A 6,574-nucleotide genomic window follows, 5' to 3' on the forward strand; every position below is an offset into this window, starting at 1 on the left:
CATTTATATAAGAAGGATTATGTGCTTTGAAAAACCCAGTGACATAAGAATATGGCTGGTGCAGTCGAACCTAAAAGCCACACTTGGGCTGTGCATCGAGGCCTCGGCAGCGCTCCCTTTCCCCGTGGGAGAGTGCTCATTGAGGAAGAAGGGGCTTACCAACTCCCAGTCTGAGAGTATACACAAGTCTGCACAGAGCAGGAGCAGGGCTGTGGTGTAAATTACTAGGATATGTCTTCCACTGGGCTATATCAGTCCTCAGTCTATGCACTAAGGTCAGCCTAGGCCTACTGTATGAGCTTTGGTATGAAGTGGGCCAGAAGACAGGCAGACACAGAGCAGCAGCTGACCTCTGCACTGCTTTGATAAAGCCCAGTCACCTCTCTACTCTGAAGCCTAGAGATGACTGCCTTAATTCTGAATCCAGCTGCTAAAAAAAAAAAAAAAAAATTCTTTCCTGTTTTGTTTTTATCTCCCATTGTTCCTCAAAACTGCCCAAAGCTGACTCGAGGCAAACCCACTTACCAAATATTTGACAGCTGCACACTCCTCGCGCTGCTGGGTATTTCCCCGCTGTCTCTGTGCTCACTGTGCCACTATGGTCTGCTCTCAGTGTACAGCAGACTGTGGGAAGCGGTTAAAACGGTGAATGTTTACACTCAACATCCACTGAACGGGCCAACTGGATCGGATTGTGTGGTGGTGAGTGGCAGGAAGAAGGAAACTATGCAGAAACAGTTGCAGTTGCACTCAGCTGTTGATCAGTTTCTGTGTGGGGCTTTTTTTCGTTTCTTTCTTTTGTTTTTTCCAGGCCTGAAGTGCGCATACAGTACTGCAGGCTTTAGCCACACAGCGCCACTGCTGGATCTTAAAAGCCCGCTAATCCCAGCCACCTGGTGTTCTCTGGGCACGCTCTGGGCTCCATCAGCGGGCTCCGGGCGACACCTAGTGGTCACGTTGTGCGCTTGCATCCAAACTGGTGATGAAATCTCACGATTATAGTTTAAACCAGTCAATAAATACTTAACTTTGGGGTAAACATTAAAAGTCCTTGGATTACATATTGATTTAAAGCTGAAAGCCGCTGGTTCAATGTTAATGTGGACTTTATTATTGGATATGAACTTGTGTAGAAGCTTAAAGCCTTAGCTGGAAGAAATCTAAAACAGCTCACGCCTTCCTTATGTCCTCTAATGAGCTTGATCGTGACAGATTATGCAGCTGGGTTGGCATCCATCCATCCATTCGCTTCCGCTTATCCTTTTTCAGGGTCGCGGTAGGGCTGGAGCCTGACCCAGGTGTCTTAGGGCGAAAACCCTGGACAGGTCGCCAGTCTGTCACAGGGCTAACACACAGAGACAAACAACCATTCGCACTCACATTCACTCCTATGGGCAATTTAGACTGATTAATTAACCTATCCCCACTAAGTGCATGTGGGAGGAAGCCAGAGTTCCCGGAGAGAACCCACGCAAACACGGGGAGAACATGCAAACTCCACACAAAGACCCCGGCCTGATACAGTGGCTTGCAAAAGTATTTGGCCTCCTTGAACTTTTCCACATTTTGTCACATTACAGCCAGAAACATGAATCAATTTTATTGGAATTCCAAGTGAAAGACCAATACAAAGTGGTGTACACGTGAGAAGTGGAATTAAAATCATACATGATTCCAAACATTTTTTTTACAAATAAATAACTGAAAAGTTGGGTGTGCGTAATTATTCAGCCCCCTGAGTCAATACTTTGTAGAACCACCTTTTGCTGCAATTACAGCTGCCAGTCTTTTAGGGTATGTCTCTACCAGCTTTGCACATCTAGAGACTGAAATCTTTGCCCATTCTTATTTGCAAAACAGCTCCAGCTCAGTCAGATTAGATGGACAGCGTTTGTGAACAGCAGTTTTCAGATCTTGCCACAGATTCTTGATTGGATTTAGATCTGGACTTTGACTGGGCCATTCTAACACATGGATATGTTTTGTGTTAAACCATTCCATTGTTGCCCTGACTTTATGTTTAGGGTCGTTGTCCTGCTGGAAGGTGAACCTCCGCCCCAGTCTCAAGTCTTTTGCAGATTCCAAGAGGTTTTCTTCCAAGATTGCCATGTATTTGGCTCCATCCAGCTTCCCATCAACTCTGACCAGCTTCCCTGTCCCTGCTGAAGAGAAGCACCCCCAGAGCATGATGCTGCCACCACCATGTTTGACAGTGGGGATGGTGTGTTCAGAGTGATGTGCAGTGTTAGTTTTCCACCACACATAGCGTTTTGCATTTTGGCCAAAAAGTTCCATTTTGGTCTCATCTGACCAGAGCACCTTCTTCCACATGTTTGCTGTGTCCCCCACATGGCTTGTGGCAAACTGCAAACGGGACTTCTTATGGTTTTCTGTTAACAATGGCTTTCTTCTTGCCACTCTTCCATAAAGGCCAACTTTGTGCAGTGCACGACTAATAGTTGTCCTTTGGACAGATTCCCCCACCTGAGCTGTAGATCTCTGCAGCTCGTCCAGAGTCACCATGGGCCTCTTGGCTGCATTTCTGATCAGCGCTCTCCTTGTTCGGCCTGTGAGTTTAGGTGGACGGCCTTGTCTTGGTAGGTTTACAGTTGTACCATACTCCTTCAATTTCTGAATGATCACTTGAAAAGTGTTCTGTGGGATGTTCAAGGCTTGGGAAATCTTTTTGCAGCCTAAGCCTGCTTTAAATTTCTCAATAATTTTATCCCTGACCTGTCTGGTGTGTTCTTTGGACTTCATGGTGTTGTTGCTCCCAATATTCTCTTAGACAACCTCTGAGGCCGTCACAGAGCAGCTGTATTTGTACTGACATTAGATTACACACAGGTGCACTCTATGTAGTCATTAGCACTCATCAGGCAATGTCTATGGGCAACTGACTGCACTCAGACCAAAGGGGGCTGAACGCACACCCAACTTTTCAGTTATTTATTTGTAAAAAAATGTTTGGAGTCATGTATGATTTTCGTTTCACTTCTCAAGTGTGCACCACTTTGTATTGGTTTTTCACATGGAATTCCAATAAAATCGATTAATGTTTGTGGCTGTAATGTGACAAAATTCAAGGGGGCTGAATACTTTTGCAAGCCACTGTAGTGGAACTGAACTCATGACCTTCTTGGTGAGTGCTAACCACCATGCCACCGTGCTGCCAGCACCGCATCTATGGCACAGCTCGCAAATGCTTTTCATTATACAGTAATTAGAGGCAACAGTGAAGATGTAAGGAGCACAGGTAGTAGAGGTAGATGAGTTTAAGCACTTGGGCTCAATCATCCAAAGCAACAGACAGCTCACAAGAGAGGTGATGAAGCGAGTGTAGGCAGGGTGTATGAGTGACAAGAGGAGTGTCAAGATGAGTGACAGGAGGATAGCAGCAAGAGTGGTGGTGATTTTCAGTCCATTCATGGACTGGCCTCCCCAGAGTCCGTACCTCAACATTATTGAAGCAGTGTGGGGTCATCAAGAAGAAAACGGGACAAAAGGCAGCCGCCATCCAACAACAACCAACAAGAAGAGCTTTGAATGTCCTTCAAGAAGCCTGGAGAACTATTCCTAAAGATTACTTAAAGACATTACAAGAAAGCTTGCCTAAGAGAGTTTTAGGCTATGGTGAAGAACAAAGGTGGTCGTACCAAATCATGACATTCAAGCTTCCTAGAATTACTGTTGTTCATTTGTGTACTGCATTAGCATGAATGTTTGCACATTATATAGTTTATATATTGGTACTTTGCCACAGTACAGTACAGATATACTATCACATGAAAAGGCCTGCAGCTGGCTGCCCGGTCACTCCAATTTGAAGATGCACAGAAGAGCATTAGGGATTTTTACAGAGTGACACCAGAAATATTGCTCATCACTGTTTTGGGAGGGGAATAGCTTAGTTTACCTAGAGCAGTGCATAATTGTCAATACTTTTAATTCCACAAATTAGTAGCGCTGTGGCTGGATTCTTCACAGTCATCATTTTTGTCCACAGTGAGTTTATATTTTAGGTTTCAGTCCCAGAGCCATATCATATACTGATTATCAGCAAGCCCCTGACTGCCAAGATCTACTGAACACCAATATTAAAGCCACATACACCTGCTAATCTCTCTGCCTGTTGCATTTTATTGTTGTCGTCATGGGGGTGAGTATAAATCTACCATATATAGGAAGTCTAGGCATAGACAAGCTGCTTCAATAGTAACTGCAATGTAAGATAAGCTTAATTTCTGTTTCCATCTTATTTTTCTCTGTAATTACAAGTGAAGTAAAGCTGTAACCGGCACATTCCCTTCAAAATGACTTCACCTGTTCCCAGCTTTGTGTCATGCATTATGATTGTCGTAACCTCTGAGTTTGTTATTTTGTGTCGTTTTCAACCCCATTTCTGTGCTTCTTTGTCAAGTTTGAATACGTTAGTCTGGGTTCCCGTTTTATTTTGACAGCTGGTTATCGCCTGTGTTTCATGTCTAGTTTGAATTCCTTTGCCTCATTGTCGGGATTGTTGTCAGCTGTGCTATGCTACGCAGGTGTTTCCATTACCCTGATTATCCCTCACAGTATGTGTGTGTATTGCTGTCTTTCCTTTGGCACAACATTTGTTATACTCTCAGTGTAACAGATTTATGTTCTTCTGTGTATTCTGTTAAATGTGTGTTTTGTGTTTCCTTCCTCAGCTTGTCCTCGTTTGGATCCTCAATCCTGTATTTTGTGGCAGCATTATAAAAACTGAAGCATAGCCATCATTCGTCACTGCAGATGAAGCTGTTGGATTTCAAAGCTGTTTATTTTCCAGTCTGTCTGTGTGAACCACCTTTCCTTTTCACTTATTGAACCTATCCTATAAATAAAAGTATTTATTACTACCATTACTTATTTTGCATTGCTTCTGTTTTGATCCCTCGTGTGTGTATTTAGAAGACTTTGATTGCCTCATTTCAGACCTTTAGATCCGAATCAGACTTCAATCAGACATCAATCAGGCTTCCAGCGATGAGGAATGTTGCAACAAAAAGCACAAAAGCATCACTTTTAAGTAGGAAGTAGCAGTCATCCGCTGATGTAAGATCTGGTCCTAATAATGGTTTTTCCTCGACAGTAACACTGTTCTCTACAGTCACTCTGCACAGCCAGAAACCTGAAGTTTACTTATGGGGCTCTGCAGAAGATTAGCACAACAGTTTCAAAAACTGCTTCTTCCTCTGGGTAAAAGAAGAGACCACCTAAATATTATGATCAGGCTACTTTTTCTTGCTTTCTTAAAAAAATCATTTTTCTTTTTCCATTACTGGGATGGTCTCATAACACTGTGTACTTTTTTATCACAGAATACCATGGTTGTTAGATTAGGTGCTGTGTTGTTAGAGCAAATTAAAACAGTGAATTTGTGTGTTATTAGAATTATTAATATTATAAATGTGTAAAGTTCAGAATGTAACTGAGGGGAAACTTTATAGAAGGACATTGCCATGGTAGGATTCAGCACGCATGCATTCATTGATGTTTCCTTAGAAACCAGCTGTACTTATTAGTTTAGTTTGCGTGTTATGTACACACACACACACCGGTTGCTTTATTAGGTACGCTTTGCAAGTATCAGGTTGAACCCTTCTTGCCTTCAGAACTACCTTAATTCCTTCATATCCAAAAGTTGCCCTAGATCTGGTGACTGTAGAGGTCGTTTGTCTACAGTGAACTCATTGTCATGTTCATGAAACCAGCTTGAGATCATTTGAAATTTGTGACATGGTTTGTTTTTGTGTGTTGACTGTAAATGATGCTCATTGTGGTATTCAGTTTCCTAATCTTTGCTGACAGGAGTGTAGTCTTCTGCTGCTATAGCACTGCTTTAAGGTGACGTTCTTCTGCATACCTCGGTTGTAACAAGTGGTTATTTGAGTTGCTTCTTATCAAACTCAAAATAGTCTGGCCGTTCTCCTCTGATCGCTGACAAAAACAAGACATTTTTCACTCAGATAACTGCTGGACCATTCTCTGGGGGAAAATCCCAGTAGATCTGCAGTTTGTGAAATACTCACCACCCTGTCTGGCACTAATAACCATGCCAAATTCACTGTCACCTTTTTCCCATTCTGATGCTCGGTTTGAACTTCAGCAGGCTGTCTTGACCATGTCTACATGCTTAGATGAGTTGCTGTGCAAAAGGATTAAAAGGATGGCTAACATGCGACTCCAAAAATATGACAGAACCTCCACCTTGTTTTGTAGAAACTGTAGAAACTCACTCTTGCACCTCTCTCCTGACCTCCTCCATATTTCAGATTTGGATTCATCAATCAATCAGACTTGTTGCCACTGATTTTCACTTCTGTTCTTGTGCCATTTTGAATACCTAAGCCTTTTCTTTTGATTTCTTTTCCTTATGAATGGCTTCTTGACAGCCACCCTTCAACTGAACATTCTTGATGAGGCTCCAGTGAACAGTAGATGGATCATCTGAAGAGCCAGATGCATCTCTCAGGTTCTGTGTCAGATGTTTTCTTGACTTTTTTTTACTATTCCATAAAGAGCAGATTTTTAATAGATATTTTCTGGCCTG

This window comes from Perissodus microlepis, chromosome 10 (genome assembly GCF_051167445.1).
Source record: "Perissodus microlepis isolate ML-2025 ecotype Zambia chromosome 10, ASM5116744v1, whole genome shotgun sequence".
NCBI lineage: Eukaryota > Metazoa > Chordata > Actinopteri > Cichliformes > Cichlidae > Perissodus > Perissodus microlepis.